Raw genomic sequence first — 17,746 nt, 5'->3', positions numbered from 1 at the left:
CCCCAGAACGCGAGGGAATAGGGATCGCTGTTGGTCCGGACACTCCCGCAGGCACACCGGAGAGGAGCGCGCCAGGCTCGGTGACCTCTGTGGGGTGGCCAAATCCATCACTGTCGCACGCGCCCTCCTCCCGGGCTCTGGGTGTGCGGTTCCCATGGAGCTCAGGGACCCAGGCGGTGGGGGACAAACACGCCCGTTTATTAAGAATCGAAGGCTGGGCTGCTGCCTCTCAGTGGAGAGCTGCTTTTGAAGTGCCGAGTGATTTATTTTAGCCAATTACTGGTGCACTTCCCCTTCCTGAGGACCCCACGTAATTGATTGAAACCTATTGAAAACAAATTAGCCAGCACCAGGATGCAAAGATCTGTTTATCACTTCTCCGGAGGTTTTCAGGGAATCCACGGGAACTACAAAACACATCCGCATTTGTTTTTCCCATCTCCAGAAGGACAGGAGGAGAAAGAGAGCAAACTGCTTCTAGACCCCTCTGAGCACCTGGCAGCCTGCTGTTTATTATCCGGGCTCTAAGATTATCACCCTGAGGACGCCCTAATACTCTGCCATGCTGTCAGAGCTCACTATGGGGGCTACTGAGGGTGGTCCCAGTTTTTCACGGAAGGGTTTGTATCTTCAGGTTTCTTGCTTTGTTGCTTGTTTGTCTGACTTCCTTAGAACATATCCCAGCATGGGACTTCTGGGATCTGAGTAAAGAAGCATCTCTGTGGATCTCGCTACGACCTGCCCTTCTGCTTTTCCAAAAGGGCTCTCCCTGTCCACATGCTGCCAGGCTCCAACCATCTGTCCGTTTCATCACAACTGTGCCAGCAACGCATGTTATCATTTTATAACATTTGGGAGCTGACTTAGCACGTACAAAGTGGCACAGGGGAGAGGTGGCTTCAAACATATGTATAGGTGAACTTTTTAAAAATCAGTTTCAATTGTGGTAAAACACACAACATAAATATTCACCACCTCAACCATTTTTAAGTGCACTGTGCTCATTCTCTTCAGTCATGTCCGACTCTTTGTGACCCCATGAACTGTAGCCCGCCAGGCTCCTCTGTCCATAGGATTCTCCAGGCAAGAATACTGCAGTGGGTTGCAGTGCCTTTTTCGAGGGGAACTTCCCAACTCACGGACAGAACCCATATCTTTGGTGTTTGCTGTAAAGCAGGTAGGTTCTTTACCCACTGAGCCACCCGGGAAGCTCTGTAAGTGCACAGTTCAGTGATATTATGTACATTCACATTAAGTCACATTTTTAAAGTTATTTCCTCACCTATGTGAAGATCGCTCTGAGACGTCAGCTGATGCTCTGCGCTTGGCTTACCCTACCTTCACTCTGCCCACCTCACGTGGCCAGGCCCCCCTCTCAGGAGCTGCAGTCCAGCATTTTCCTGCCTCACTGGTATGCTAGGCTTGCACAGGGGCTTCCTACGCTGCTCAAAGCCTTGCAGGGCCTCCCCTGGCCCAGCCCATGGGACCTCAGCTCCTTTCAGAAAAGTGGTGCCTTCCACGCCCCTCCAACCAGGTGCAGGTCACTGCACGCTGCCAGACCATCCACCTTCCCCCAGCGTCAGGCTTCCGATTGCTCAAGCCACTGTCTGCTTTCTCCTGCTCTTTTGCAAGTAAGGCAGGTGCACAGACCACACTGACCCTGCTGCCCCACACATCCAAGACCCCGATCAGGTCCTCCTGCACCCCAGCCAGCGGCAGGGCCCTTCTCCTTGGCTGCCCCGAGCCCAGGAAGACCGAAGTTGCAGGCTCTGTGGGGCTCTGGCCGTCACCACCGCTGTCACTGCTGCAGAATCCTGCTGCTATTTCTGCCACACCACACTGCTGTCAGCGGGACAGCCGGGTTGAAAGGACAAGGTGGAAGCATCCTGCAGAGCACCTCGCCCCGTGGGGCCAGCCTCCCTGCCATGGGCATCCTCCCTGTCATGAACAGGCAGAGGGGTGGGGACGGCGCTTCCCGCCAGTGGAGCCTGGGAACCTGGCACAGCCATGCCCTCGCCCTTGGAGCCCATGTCCATGTGCCTACACACGTCACATCTGTGTGATATGTGCATGTGCGTGTAGTGTGTATGTGTGTAGCCGTGTCACATCTGTGTGATGTATGTGTGCGTGTAGTGTGTATGTATGTGTGCACAGGTGTAGTACATGTGTCACGTGTGTGATATATGTATGCGGTGCAGTGTATATGTGTGCAGGTGTAGTTTGTGTGTCACATCTGTGTGACGCGTGTATGTGTGTGTAGTGTGCCTGTGTCCACACAGGTGTAGTACATGTGTCACACCTGTGTATGCCACATGTGTATCTATGTGTGTATGCACAGATGTATACATGTGTCATGTCTCTGTGTGATGCGTGTATGTGTGCAGTGTGTCCTCACAGGTGTAGCACATGTGTCACACCTGTGTATGATGTGTGCATTTGGGTGTGTGTGCGTGTGTGCACGGGTATAGTACGTGTCATATCTCTGTGTGATATGTGTGTGTACATGTAGTGTACGTGTGTGTGCATGCAGGCGCATGTCACAGCTGTGTGATATGTGCGTGCGAGTGTAGTGTGTATGTGCACACTCACGGGTGTAGTATGTGTAGCACAGCTGTGTGATACATGTATGCATGTGGAGTGTGCATGCGTATGCACATGCATGTGAGTGTGTCACATCTGTGTGATACACGTGTGCATGTAGTGTGTGTGTGTGTGGCACGTGTCACATCTGTGTGATACACGTATGCATGTAGTATGTGAGTGTGGTTGTGGCACGTGTCAGCTGTGTGATGTGTGTGTGAGTGCATGGGTGTAGTATGTGCATCACATCAGTGCTGTACACGTATGTGCACACAGTGTGCACGCACACGCAGGTGTAATGAGTGTGCCATGTCTGCATGTGATGCATGTGTACAGGTAGCACGTGAGCAGGTGCATTGCGTGTGTATGTGTCTGTGAGCACACGTTTGCACGTGTATATGCCTGTGCATGCATGTGCGTGTGTGTGTGAATGCAGGCACGTGTCACATCTGTGTGATACGTGTGTGTGTGTGCATGTGTGGGTGTAGCATGTGCGTCACATCGGTGCTGTACACGTATGTGCACACAGCGTGCATGCACACGCAGGTGTAATGCGTGCGCCACGTCTGCACGTGATGCGTGTGTGTCCAGGTAGCACGTGTGCAGGTGTATTGCATGTGTATGTGTCTGTGAGCACACGTTTGCATGTGTATATGCCTGCGCATGCATGTGCGTGTGTGTGGATGCATGTTTCTGTGTGCATGTGTGTCCCTGCGTGTGCACGCACGCTGGTGACGGGAATGAGGAAACAGTCGGCACGCAGCCCGTCAGGGCACTGACGTGCAGGGCTGGGGCGCCCCGGAACGGGCAGCACTGTGTGCTTCTGGCTCCCATCATCTACCCACCAGCGCTGCCCCTGCTCCACCAATCCTTGGATTCCGGGCCCAGGCACCCCTGCCCCCCCCGAAGGTGGGCAGCAGAGGCAGAGCAGGCGGGGCATGAGTCCCAGAGCCTGGATCACCCACCCCCCAGCAGGAGACTTCAGGCAAAGCCACAGCAGCTCCCCGGGCCTCCATTTCCCCACCTGCAAAATGGGGATAACCAGAGCACCACCCTCACAGGGAGGCCATGAGGACCAAAAACACCCGTGCTGGGTGCTGAGACCACGTGGGCACTGGGCCGACACTGAGGACAGCAGTGTGTCCAATCCTGGGGTTCCCCGACCCTAAGACCCCGAGTCAGCTGTGGGCAGTGATCTCGTGCAAACCCAGCTTGCTGCTGGGACCCTACTTGGAGGGCGGGTCTCTGCAGCTGGGATTCAGGTGTAAGCAAGCCGAGGAGGCGCTACCCACCGCCCCACGCTGCCGCCCAGCTGAGTGGGGCCAGGCTCACGGGTGCCTGACTCTTGCATCAGGAGAAGAAACACAGTCACATGAGGGACAGTGACGGAAAGTAGCGCCCAGGTGCCTCCTGGGGGCAGGGCGCCCGCGCTGGGCGGAAGAACTCATGCACGCAGTCTCACGTGTTCTGACCGTCCACGACCCTACGGCTGGATCCTCAGCCCCACTTTACAGAGGAGGAAACCAAGGCCCCAAGGCGGAAGCCTCTGACTCAGGGCACATGGCTTCTGACACACACATGTGGGGATCCCAAGTCCCCGCTGCCATCTGTTTGCTGATGTAAAGGAAAGGTTGAGGAGGAAGGGGGTAAGACCAGACCCAAGCTCAGCGGAGCACCCAGGTCCTCAAGGAGCAATGCTAAGGGACAGCTCAGTGGGGCTAGAAAGAAGCAGACACGACGCGGGCCATGAAGCGCTCCACTGGCGGGCTCTGGCGACAACCAGTGGCAGGGGTGAGGGGGGTGGGCAGGGACATTTGGCGAAGCCCCGCTGCGCTCCAGCCCCTCCCTCTCCCGGCCCCGCCCCCTCCCCCAGCCAGCCTCACCTGCACTCCAGGGAACCTGCCTTGGAATTACAGGCTTTGAGTCTTTCAGTCCTGCAGCTGCTATTTGCCACTGACAGCACGGTTCCAGCTCCCAACCCCAAATGAGTCAATTTCTCCCCAATTCTATTTCTGCCTTTGGGCTGTCCTTCGCCAGCCTTTCATCAGCTGTGGGGCTGGCCTGGCTGAAGACTCACAGACACATCCCAGGGCCTGGCCTTCCTGTCCCCACTCTCTCCTGGGCGTGCCCTTCGGTGGTCTCCCGGGAGCCATGACCCTTCCTTCTTTGGAAGCTTTGCGCGGTATTCATTCTCCTGCTCTTGGTTAAGTCTCGGCCCTGGCACTGTTGGTCCTGGCGGCCCCCGGACGGCAGTGATGCAAACACCATCACTCATGAGGCTTAGACCTGTTGTAGCAATCCCTCCCCCCTCCATCCCCGGGCCCGTGAGAGAGACGCCCATCGCTCATCTCGACGACAATGACACCTGAAGGCGCAGGGCGCCGGGAGATGGATGGTTCTGGGAATTACCGCCGGCTGCAAAGTGGGGACCTTTCACCTCTGGGGAGCGGGGTCAAGTCACTGCCACCGCGGGCCTGGCCCCCAGGGAAATGAAGCAGGAGCCCCCTGCCCTGGGCAGTGCCCTGACTCCCCCACACGTACAAGCATCTGGCCCCACCGTGAGCCGGGGAAGCCAATTCTGGCCTCGAGAACGATCGATTCGCTGGGGCCGCCTGCTGATGCTCAGAGGCAGGTGCTGGCCGTGGCTTCTGACAAATGAGGAATCAGAGACTCAGAGACGTTGGACGAATTACCCCCAGGTTTCCTGGCTCCAATGTCCTTTCCAGCAGGGCCAGCTGTCCCCTGGGGTCACAGACTCGGCCTCTCTTTTTCTCCCAGCCTCCCGGAGGCTATGATGAGGTCTTAACATCCCTCACCAGTTTACAGATTTCAAAGCACATTCTCATTCGAGTCTCAAAACCCAGGGAGACCGGGATGTCTTTTGTCAGCCCTTGTCTAAGAGCAAAGGGCCCAGAAGCCCCGAGGGTCTGAGCAACTTGCCTGGGGGCCTGGGCTCCAGGTCCAAGGCCCTTCCTCTCCTAACGGAATTCCCCTGCCTCGGGACACGTGGGAGAGGATCTCCCAAGAGCTCTGGGGGATGGGACACTGCCATTCCAGGCCTTCCCTCCTCTACCTCCTCGCCCCAGTAGGGCCACACAACACCAGCACTGCCCTTGTTCTAAATAATGTATTGCCAGAAAGAGCCTGGCGCGTTCACAACCAGGGGAGGGCTGCTGGCCTGACCTAGAAACTTCGGGAGCCAGGCCAGGTCAAGGTTGTGCCCACTCACCCTGAGGTCACCTCCCGGCCATCCAGCCCTGTTTTCAGGCAGCACAATGGATTGGGCACAGGGCCCACCCGCCAGCTACCTCCTCACTGAGGGCAGGGCCGCCCCTGTGTCACAGGGCTCTTGGGCTCGTCGGATGTGAGGGTCTTGCCTGGTAAGCCCCAAAGCTCCTTCCAGCAATCCGAGTCTTTAGTCAGGGCAAAGAGTGTCCCCTGCAACTTCATGACCACCCAGAACCTCAGGATGTAACTCTACTTGGAAACAGGGTCTTTGCAGACGTCATTAGTTAGGATGAGGTCATCCTGGACGGGGGAGGCCCCAGATCCAACAAGCCTGGTGTCCTTGTAAGAAGATAGCTGTGTGACAGCAGAGACAGGAAGGGTGTGTTGACATCCAAGAGACACCGAGAAGCTGGGAGAGGTGGGCAAGGACCCATCCCTAGAGCCTTTGGAGGAGCACGGCCCGGCCGTCACCTTGATCTCAAACTTCTGGCCTCCAGAACTGAGACGGAACAAAACTTCTGTTGTTTTAAGACACCTGTGTGCGCTCAGTCCCTTCAGTCATGTCCGACTGTGTCCAACACTATGGACTGCAGCCCGCCAGGCTCCTCTGCTCCTCTGTCCATGGGGTTCTCCAGGCAGGAATACTGGAGTGGGTTGCTATGCTCTCCTCCAGGGGATCTTCCCGTCCCAGGGATCAAACCCACGTCTCATGTCACACCTGCATTGCAGACGGATGCTTTAACACAAGGGCCATCTGGGAAGCCCCCTTAAGACATCTAATTTGACGTAATTTGCTATGGCAGCCCTAGGAAACTAAAAATTTGGAATGTGAAACCAGGTTTACTGGGAAGGCGCTGAGGGAAAGCTTGCCCCGTTACCTTGGCACATGCCGCCCCGGCTCACTGGGGCACCCTCCCCGGGTGGGTATCACAGGCCCGCTCACTGACTTCCTGCTGGCCTCTGCTCAAGGTCACGGCCACGTCTGGTCTCCTTCAGTCCCTCCCCTGCCTGCCCTGCTGACATCAGCCCCAGCTCTCCATCCTCTGTCCTGGCTGCGTTGGCCTTCTTGCTGAGCATCACCGCCGCGCTGACCTCCCATCACCCGTGCAGTGTTGTCAGACGGCCCCTCCTCCACACAGGCGGGCGCAGGTGTCTACCTGGATCCTCGCCGTGTCCTGCTCCCGGCACAGAGCCTGGAGGAGGCACCGGTATGACCTGAGTCCAACGTCAGCACAGGCATCCTCAGGTCCTGTGTCACTGCTGGCCTGGGACAGAGTCCTCCGAGGAGAAGCCCAAGTGCACGTCACCACGGGGAGGCAGCGGGCACAGCATTTACGGCTTGATACCTGGAAACCGCCTGGGCTCGAATCCCGGCCCGGCCACTTCCAAGCTGGGCAACCTCAAGCAAGTTACCGAAGGTCTCTGGGCCTCCGTTTTATAAACAGGATATAAAACTATCTGCCTCAGACACTTTTTGAGTGTACTAAATGAGTTAATAGGGCTGGGGCCCTGAGAACAGAGGTGGCATTTCCTAAGGACGAGGTAAGCCATTACTGATAATGCTGCTGTTGTGGGAACTCTTGGAAAACACCAGTGAGGTGAGATGGGCAAGGCTCCACCTGAGAGACAGAACTTGAACGGCAGGCATCCTCTAGGTTCGTGGGATGGGATGAGGGACCCTCCGCGACAGGACAGAGGAGACCCCTGCACAGGCCTGTCTGGGCAGCAGCAAACCCTTTAAAGGGTCACACAGCTTATTTTCGGATCAAACACAAAGATCCCGGCATCCCCAGGGAGAAGCTACTTTTGAGGAGCAAGGTGCGCTGGCGCGCTGGTGAGGCCCACCTGGCACCCATAGGCTCTGCGGGGCGGGTACAGCTCTGAAGGTCAGAGACAGCCAGCTCTCTCTGGGCCTGGCTGCCACCCAGGGGTCAGCTCCCCACACGTCAGGGGCGCCGGGCAAGCAGAAAGATGCCCCAGACGCCCCAGGGAGCCCTGAGCCAACGGGCAACCCATGTGGGGACCAGGACATAGGAGGGAGAGGGCCCTCCTGTACACACGGGCCACAGGCCACAGCCGCCACCGAGCTGTTAGACACGGCCGGGGACTGTGCCCCCGAGTGAGGGGCACTGGGCTGCAGGCAGCCAGGGCCCAGGGTGTCCCCCATTCCCAATTCTCTGGCCCTGCTCAGCTCACCCCATCCTAGGAGGAGGGGACCCCTCGGCCTTTCTCTCCTCTCCTCCCTTGCTAGCCCCCCCTGCTTCTGGTCCCCATCCCAAGCACCACAGCCGGAGGGGCACGCCTGCCCCTGCCCAACCCTCCAAGGATACCCACTCACCTGTGGCCCGGCCCGAGCCCCCTCGAAGCCCTTCCCAGCCTCAGCTCTGCCTGCTCCCTCTGCCCGGGGCCTCCCTCAGACACCACCCTCCCCATCCACTCGCTCCTCCCTGGAGCTCCTGTGTGGATGTACCGGGGTCATCATCCGTCTCTGCAGGCACGGCCTGCTACCAGTGCAGCTCTGGCATGTCCCAGGTGTTCCACAAATACCGGGCAAGCAGCAGATGGATCCCGGGTCCCTTCTCCTGGGCCCAGGGGTGCACCCAGAGGAGGGCTCAGTCAGCGCCTGCTGCCCGTGTGATTGGGGGTGGGGGTGGGGGGCAGCCCACCCGAGGCTCAGCTGGGGAGGGACTGCACAGATGCTGCTCATGGGCTGGGGGCAGCACGCAGCACCCACAGGACCCACCGGAAGCAGAGCTGGGGGACCAGGCGGCCAGAGGGAGGGGAAGAGACGCCTGCCCTGCGGCCCCCCCGCCCCCGCGAGAGCGGGCAGGCCCAGGCAGGAGCTGACGGCCCTGCACTATCCGGCAGACTTGGCCAGCATTAATTTGACCATATATACACACGCTAATCAGCTGTAACCGTGGCACCCAGCTCAATTCAAATTGATTTACTGAGCCTGGAAATGGATACAAATGTGATTAAAGGCTTTTTATTTTACATAGGTTCTCTATAAAATGATTTAAATCAATTGCCCGGCAGGCCCCACGCTATTACTGCACTGAGCCTCCTCTTATATTGATGGATATGGTGCTCCGAGCTACAGCTGGGGTGTCAGCAACGCTGCCGCCCGGCCCTGGGATTGAGGTCGGGCACCCCAGCCCCTGACGGTGTGCAGCCATCTCCACTCAGGGTGCCCCTCTGTGGCCAACAGGGCTGGGCTGGCACCTTCAAGAGGGCGGCGAGTGCTGGAGGGCGACGGGGGCAGGCCTGGGAGTGGGCTGGCATTGCCATGGCAACAGCTTTGAGAGCCATCTCCTAGCCCACTTGCCTCTTGTCAGCGACTCCTGCCTCTGGACATCTCAGGGGGCTGTACCTGAGCCTGGAAGGTCAAGTTCGTAATCTGGGCCTCCAAGGACACTGCTGGGATGGACACTCTGCAGACACCACCTGCCCCACCCTGTGGCCCCTTTTCAGATGAAGAAACAGGTCAATGGGTGCAAATCAGTGAGCAGATTCTCCGACAGATGGGTCTCCTGAGTTTCAGGTAACCCCCTTCTTCCATTAGAGGCTCCCCACCCCAGGTGGTGCAGTGGTAAAGAACCTGCCTGCCATGCAAGAGATGCGGGTTTGACCCCTGGGTCAGGAAAATCCCCCGGAGAAGGAAATAGCCAACTGCTCCAGTATTCTTGCCTGGAGAACCCCATGGACAGAGGAGCCTGGTGGGCTACGGTCCATAGGGTCTCAAGGAGTCGGACTGAGCACGCACCCTGAGTGAATGAGGACTGGCAGCCGTGATGGTCTCCTCCAGCTGAGATGGACGATACAAGGTGTTTCTGGAAGCCCCAGCCTGTGGGAGGCGCTCACGCGGGGCCAGTGGCACAGCTGGCCGCCCAGCAGGCCAAGGCCAGGAGCGCACCCCACACCCTCTGTGTGCTGCCTGGGCCACAGACGGGGCCTCAAACAACAGAAATGCATTCTTTCACGTTCTGGAGGCCAGAGGTGCGAAACTGAGGGTTTGGGCAGGGCCTTGGGAGCCTCCCTCTTGCCTCTTCCAGCTCCTGGTGGCTCCGGGCACCGTTGGCTTCTGGCTGCACCAATCAATCTTCTCCTGTCACACACAGCCTTCTCCTGGCAGTGAAAGCGTCGAGTCCTAACAACGGCCCACCAGAGAGCTCCCCCAGTTCTTTTCTAAAGCGGGCTCTTGGCTGGTCAGTAACTGAACGAGGGAGGCCAGGCTCGCGGCAGGGCGATGGACCCACGTGCCTGGGTCTGTGGGCTGCACCTGCTCCCGCAGAGGGGATATATCAGCCGCCTCTCTTCCCCAGGGGCTTCTGCAGCCTGTTCTGAGCACCTGCGGAGGCCAGACAGGTTCCCAAGCTACAAGCCACTGGGCTCCCTGGCAGGCTTCTTTGGCGGCTGGGTGAGCCCACAGCACCTACCGAGAAGTGAGAGCAGCGTGGGGAACACCTCAAGCACCTTCCTGCAGGGTCATCGTTCAGAACAATCCATCAGCCCTGCTCCAAAGCTCATCGAGACAGAGAGTGGGGTAGCTGGGGACAGGAAGGTGGCTTCACTTTCCCTCCAGAGCTCTGCTGTCCAGTATAGCACCCCCTAGCCACAGGCAGTGACTGGAATTCAAATTCAAGCTGATTTACATCAAATAAAATTTGAAATTCCATTCTTCAGTCTCAAGAAGCACGCGTAGCTAGGACAGGACACCACAGATGCAGAACATTTTCCATCATCAGAAGTTCTACTGGAAAGCTGTACTACAGCCATATTTCCATGTGGCATTTTGTACCATGGCAAAAGGAATCAATACCAAAAAACAGGTAAGAATGAAAAAATGAAAGCATACAGAACTGCTGATTTCTCATCACACCAAATCCAGCCCCTGGGAGGCTTTTGGAGTAAGCATTCTTACCTGTCCTCCCATCACTGACCAAACACGACACATTTTCCAGGCCCAACCCCTGCCTCAACTCCAAGAGATCACTCACCTCTCCCCAACCTTCCCTCATTCTTGCCCTTGCCTACTGATCTGCTCAAATTTTTCCACAAGACCCTCCTCCACAGTTATGTTTTCAGCCTCAAGAACTCCTTGGCATCCTTCAAAACCCCAGTTCAAATTCATGGCTTCTAGAAAGCCTGCTCTTAGAGCATCCTATACTTTGCTCTCTTGTGGCATCTCCCACCATGAACTTGAGTCATTGTACATCTGTCCTCTCCTTGGCTGTGAGCATTCTGCAACCAAACTCATTAGCTTAACACTACGCTGTGAGAATTGGAATAACTCAGAAAGTTCTCTCTCAACTGGACCCTGAGTTACCTAGAGGTTATCGCTGCATAGAGCCCTGCATCTGGGGCACAAATGAGTGGATGAGTCACACAGAACAGGGGTCAGGTCCCACACCCTCCCTCCAGACGCTGAGCATAAGTGTAAGCACACAGTAGGAGTTTAATAATTGGAGGGGAGCGGAGAAGCTGAATGGAGTAAAGACTGCCAGAGAATGAGGCTACTGGTGTGGGAACAGCAGCCAGAAGGACCAATGGGACAGTGAGGTGGGCGGGGCCTGGCCCTCCAGGAGGACAGACTTGGCCGGGAAGGCTCCAGCTCTGTTTACCCTTTGCCTCCATCCTCACTCAGACGGCGGGGGGCCACCTGTGAGGGCGCTGTGAGGCTGGGCACTGGCTCCCTGGATGATCAGAGTCCATTCTCCCAGGCTCACCTTTCCTCTCCTGCTGGAAGCCTCCGGGGCTGGGCAGAGGGGCTGCCTCTGCTTCCTGACCCCACTGCCAATGCCGCTGTCCTGCAGAGGGCCAAGGGGAGTGACGAGGAGACGCAGAGGGTATCGGTGACAGGTCCCTGCGGCCTCAACAGCCCTTTAGAGGCCAGGAACCCTGGCCTCAGGGACCGGACACCCTGGTCTCAGGGACCAGGTTGGTTGAGAGTCAGAGGACAAGTTGACTGTCCAAGGTAAGGCAGGTTCCCTGCCTCCCTGGGGCTACCCGGACGACCCCCTGCCAGAGTGCGCACAGCCCTCACTTCCTAAAGGGAGATCGTCTCTGCTCACAACACCTCTGCCATCACGTCCATGCTCCACCAGCTACAAATCCGAGGCTCCCACGACCCTTGCTTGGTGGTCCATCGTTTGCCAGAAGGGCTCACAGAGCTCAAGGAGACGCTTTACTTTTCTAGGTATCACAAAGGATGCCATTCAGGACAGTAGATGGAAGAGAGACCTCAGGCGAGGCCTGGGGGTGCGCATGGAGCGGCCACGTCACCTCCTGCACAGGACGTGTCCACCAACCTGGAGGCTCTTGAACTCTGTAGTCCAGGGATATTTACGAAGACTTCGTCACAGAGCCACGACCAACTAGTACTCACTCTCCGGAGGGTGAGGGTGGGGGGCTTTGCTGGGGACAATCCCCACCCTGAGGCCACCCAGAGTCACCTCCTTAGAACAAAGGATGCTCCTCTCACTCAGGAAATTCCAAGGAGTCAGGAACCGGGGCAGACCTCAAGGATACATCCGATTACATCACCTCCCTTGTCTCCCAAGGGCACGGCCCTGCCCCCTGAGTGCCTGGCCCCCACTTCTGCTCTGCTCAAGGCTGCACAGGGATCCCCAAGTGAGCCACAAGGCTCACATCTGAATCCCGGCCCGCCGTCCCCAGCTGTGAGAACTGGGCAAGTCGCCTGGCCTCTCCCGGCCCTGTATCCCTGTAACATGGAGATGAGATGGGAGGAACTGGGAGGCTGCTGTGGGCTGCAGCCAGCTCAGCTTTGCCCAGTTCACACAAACCCTCCATAAATGTTTATGAAGTCAATTCACCCAGGAAAAAGACACGACCCCATCACAACTGGGGCAACTCCCACAATCCCTGGAACCCAGGCCCGCAAGGGTAGTGCTCAAGCCACTGCTCTCCAGCCGCGTGTGGCCAGCTTACTGGACAAGCAGGAAGGCGCAGCTCCCGGGGCCAGGTAAACGCACCCCTTCCGTGTTGAAAACTAGATCTGAATTAATGGGAACTCTCCCGGGGGTGGGGCTGACAGTCGTTGTAGTGATGGGAGCCAGGCTCGCCCAGAGAGTTCTGTCCAGTCCTAGCGGATCCACAACACTCCGTGTATTGGGGTCCCCCGGCCCCTGGCGTCCAGTCAGCACTGGCAGACCCCCACCCCTACCCCCAGTCAGCGCCCCGCACAGCTACAGGGAGCCACAGAGGGCTCTACACAGAGGAAGGCCACATCCATTTAGAATCGTGAGTCCTCTGAGAGGAGAGACACCACCGTGCGCTGAGCTACCCTGAGGGCAGGGGTGACTCTGGGGAAGCTGGGGGAGGGACCATGCACCCCTGGGTGAGTAAGCTCACGCGCACACATGTGCCCACACAGGTGACTGTGAGTGTGTGCACATGTGAGAGTATACACGTGTGTGGGTGTGTAGGGAGTGTTACTAGCGTGTGTTATGTGCGTGTGTGAGAGGGGGCTGAGGCGTGGGTGCAGTTCACCACCCTCCAGGGTCCTCCCTCATCTGTAAACGGGGCCATGACCCACCCCCTGGGGGCTTCAGCCAAGACCCACCCCCACGGAGGGGAGGTGGCCCCCCATTCAGGCCGAGGGTGGGGGCTTCACAAGAGGGGCTCTTCCCCTTCTCAGTTGATATTTGGGGGGCAGGAGGGCTGCCAGCAGCAGCTCCTGGGACCCTCAACCCCCAGGGACTAGCCAGGCAGGGGTGGGGCAGGTCCCCGGGAGGGGGGCCCGAGGCTTCAGTTACAGGAACAATTAGGGCGCCCTGCTGCACTGCCAGCCGCCGCGGCGCCATCGCTAGAGTGACAAGCAGGCCCCGGCGGGCTGCGAGCGGTAATCCCGGCAAGGCTCCCTGGTGTTAATGGTGCGAGCAGGCTCATTAGCCGTCATCCGTCTGTCCTTAATGCGGCGGAGGCGGCGCAGGGCTGCGGGTGAAGGATGCCCTCCCAGGCGCGGCGGGCAGGCAGCTCGGCCCCCCTCTCCCCTCCCCTGCGCTGCAAGAAGACATGAGGCGGAGTGCAGGCCCCGGGGAGAGAGGAGGACAGAAACCCGCTCCTGTGGTGTGAGAACCGCTGCGCAAAGGCCAGACCTGCAGCCCGGCCCCGCCCCACTGTGTGACTGCAGGCCTCCCTCTCTGGGCCTACGCAGTAAGCGAGGGCTAGAACAGGTGCCCCCAGGGCACGGGGAACCGTGGGTGGGCGGCCCTGGGGTGCCCTTCTCTGGGCTCAGCTATCCCTCATGTGTCCAGGGAGGTGTGGTGGCGTGAATGTCACCCAGAATGTTCCAGATGGTTTCCTGACAACCATAAATCCTGCCTTTGTGTGCAGTGGCAGAAGGGCCCGACCGCACCATCTGGGTGGTGGGTGCCCTGGCAAGGGGCCTAGGACAGGTGCTGAGGAATCAGGGTTGACTGAGCAGGTACATGCCTCGGGCCTGACTCAGGTGCAGCCGTGCCCAGGCAGCTGCAGGTGAGCTGGGCCCGGGGAGGAGGGGGCAGGGGAGGGGGCACCCCGGGCGGCCATCACGGCAGAGACCACGAGCTGGAAGGGCGGCCCAGAGAGGCGGGGTGGGCAGGAGGGCTGGTTGCAGGGGAAGGGGCCCTGGGGGCTCGAGCTGGGTTCCAGTTCAGGCTGCCAGGCTCACGTCCTGTCTCTGCTGCGTGAGGAGGGGGATCATGCACCCTCTGTGGCCTCCCATCTGTAACACGGCAAGTAGCAGTGCCCCTCTCCTGACAGTACGAGCAGGTGAGTGGACGTGTCTAAAGTTGGACGGGGCCATGTCAGCTATCAGCACCCCAGCTGTGGCATCGCCCCTCTAGGACATGCCTGCACACCCCGAACTACACACTAGTTACTCTTTCAGCTCAAACGGCTGTTTGGTTTCTGGAGGGATAATTTACAACAACTAATTTTTTTTAAAAAAAAACAGTTTACATCCAGAAAGAAGCAGTGGATCACCAGCAGGAGGGAAAGGGCAGCACTCCGGCCTCGAACCCTCCTGGGACCTGTTGGCCGAGCCCAGCTTGCTCAGAGGGGGTTCAGCCAGAGGCTGAAGTGTGTAGGGCCCATGGGCACCTGCTGGCCCTTCTCACCGCAGGATCGGGAGCAAACGGCAGGGCAGGGAGCCCACGAGGCGGCTTTACTCGAAACTGTTCTAGCATGATGCAAAACGCTCTCCAGCACCCCACAACGTTGCCACTGCCTGCAGATGTGTGGGCCTCCCTGGGTGCAACGTCACATCCATGAGTAGCTTTGAAAGCGGGGCCATCTCCTCCCCTCTCAGGAAAGCAAGACCAGCCCCAGGCCCAGGCCGCCGGATCCCAGGCCCGGGCTCTGCCCTTTAACCTCCACGGCCTCTGTTTCCCAACCTGGAAAATGGGGGCACTCGATCAAGTCCCTCTCCTGCTGGCTGCTGGGGGGCTTCAACCAGCACCCAGGTCTGCGAGCCCCTCCGTCTGTGCGCTGAGGGGCCGCCGGCAGCCCAGAGCCAGCTGGCCATGGCTGGGAGGATGGTGAGCTGAGGGTGGCTGTCTCCCCGACGTTCTTCAATTATTCAAACAATAACCGCACCCTTATTTAAAGTCTAGTCTTGCATCCGCGCGTCGGGTGGCAGCGAGCACCGGGGCCTGCTGGTAGATTTACTCGGGGACGGGCTCCTTCTCGCAAAGTCAATTAATTAAGCAAACATTCCTGCCAGCGGGTTCTCAGGTGTGTGGCCGGGAGGCCTGGCGGTCTCAGACCGCCGCCTCTGGGACACCTGATCCCGCAGGGCCTGCCAAGTGGGTGGGGACAGTGGCCCGGAGCCGGGTGCTGGCTGGTGGAAGGGGAAGGGCACAGGGGCAAGTTTCCAGGGCGCTCCTGTGCGCCAGGCCCAAGCAGACCCTCGGGCCTCGGGGGCTCTCCCAGCCCTCACTGCCAGCCCCTCAGCACACCAGGGCTCATGTGGGGAAACTGAGGTGCAGAGTGGTGGAGGGACCCACTCAAGGTCACCCATGGGGCCAGTGCTGCAGGTGGGGACTGGAGCCCAGGCCGTTGAGATACCCACGTGCTTGGCACCCGCCAGGCCCAGCTCCACACCTGCCCCTCCCCCGGGACAAACCATCACCCGCCTCCTGCCTCTCACCCAGCAGACAAGCACCTCCCAGGGCACCCCCCCAAAGTAAATGCAGCCCACGGGTGGAGCATTCTGGCATGTTGGGGCCCTGGGCCACTCCCACCTCCTCTCTGCTGCTCTCCTCTGGACAAGGACAGCAGCCAGTGGGCACTCATTAATAGCTTACAAAGCCCTTTCGCCACCATCAGAGCCTCTGAAGGGACGTAATCGCCAGAAAGGTCGTCAGCAACAGCAGCTCCGCTGTTGAGGTGAGGAGGTGAAATCCAGAGGTGAGATGACCCCAGGGGTCACAGTCAGGGACAAAACACCAGGCCACTGGGCCGTGAGGTGGAGGGCTGGCCTGTCCTGCAGCAGCTGCTAAGCACAGTGGCTAAGGGTGTGGACACTGCTGGAGTGGGGGACCGGCTTGCAATCCAGCTGTTGACCTCAGGCAAGTCACACATAACGGTTCTGGGCCTCAGTTTCCTCCCCTGTGAAATGGGGGTGAGAGCAGAAGCACCTCCTCATTCTGGCCACTGTGAGAATAGTGGAGTCAGTGCAGATGAAGCACGGGGCACAGGCCGTCCTCACCCCACCTTTCCTGTGCTTTTTGCTCCATCTTCCAAAGCGCCAACGCAGAGTGGAGGCCCTCCAAGAGGCATTACTGGCTCCAGCGGCAGAATTGGCGGCATCAAGGTAAAGAGAGGTTGCCAGGCCCTGTCTTCACCAGCTCATCTCAGCTCCTGGAAACTGACCACACCACACACTTCCAGCACACAGGCACTGATTGTCCAAACCTTGGCCTGTGCACAGGACAGGATTTCAGCTCAACTGAAAGCCTCTCATCAACGCCCCCTTTGGAAGGAGCAGTCCATGCACACAGACGTAACTTCAGTTCCTTGTTCGGAGTTCCTTTGGTCCCTTCCTCATCCACCAAAATGAATACTCTGGCCACCTGAAGCGAAGAGCTGACTCACTGGAAAAGACCCTGAGGCTGGGAAAGACTGAAGGCAAAAGGAGAAGAGGGCAGCAAAGGGTGAAATGGTTAGATGCCATCACCAACTCAATGGACATGAATCTGAGCAAACTCTGGGAGGTAGTGAAGGACAGGGAAGCCTGGAGTGCAGCATGCAATCCATGGGGTCACAAAGAGTCGGTTACAACTTAGTGACTGAACAACACCCCCCAAGGAAACTCCTATGCGCCCCTCGGAGGCCTTCTCAAGCGCCCCATCCCTCTGTTCCCCACCTATGTAACACAACCTCTTTCCGGCTATCTCAGAGTCTGAGCTGCGCCTCTCCCATCAACAGAACGGCTGACCATGAGCCAGACGCTGCAGTGTGACTTTCTGTGGTTTATCTCAGTTAATCTTTCAAAATGAGAGGTACCATTTTTCTTCATTTGACAGATAAGGAAACTGACGACACAGAGCGGTTGAGCTACACGCTGAGGCTGACAGCTGGCCAGCAAGAGAGCCTGGACCTGAACCCGGCAAGCCTGGCTCTGATCTCAGCGGGGCTGAGCCAGGGTCAGGACTGGCTGGAGTTGGTGGAACGGCGAAGGGGAAAATTGCCGGGAACAAGGCAGGAGGCCCTTCGACCCAGGGAGGAAGCAAGAGCGAGCCAAAGAGCAAGACTGAAATTCGATCGGAGGCAAGCACACGCTGTCCAGGGAGGGGGGGGTGACAGAGACCCGTGGTTTCTGCACGTGCCACTCCCTGGGGGACCCGCCAGCGCTCGCTCAGCTCGGAACCCAGCTGCTCCGGGCGATTATTATTTCAGCAGTGGAGGGAGGCGGGTGGAGGGCTCTAGGCCT

The sequence above is a fragment of the Capricornis sumatraensis genome, chromosome 20 (genome assembly GCF_032405125.1).
Source record: "Capricornis sumatraensis isolate serow.1 chromosome 20, serow.2, whole genome shotgun sequence".
NCBI lineage: Eukaryota > Metazoa > Chordata > Mammalia > Artiodactyla > Bovidae > Capricornis > Capricornis sumatraensis.
The sequence above is the reverse complement of the archived record's forward strand: the minus strand, read 5'-3'. Positions refer to the sequence as shown.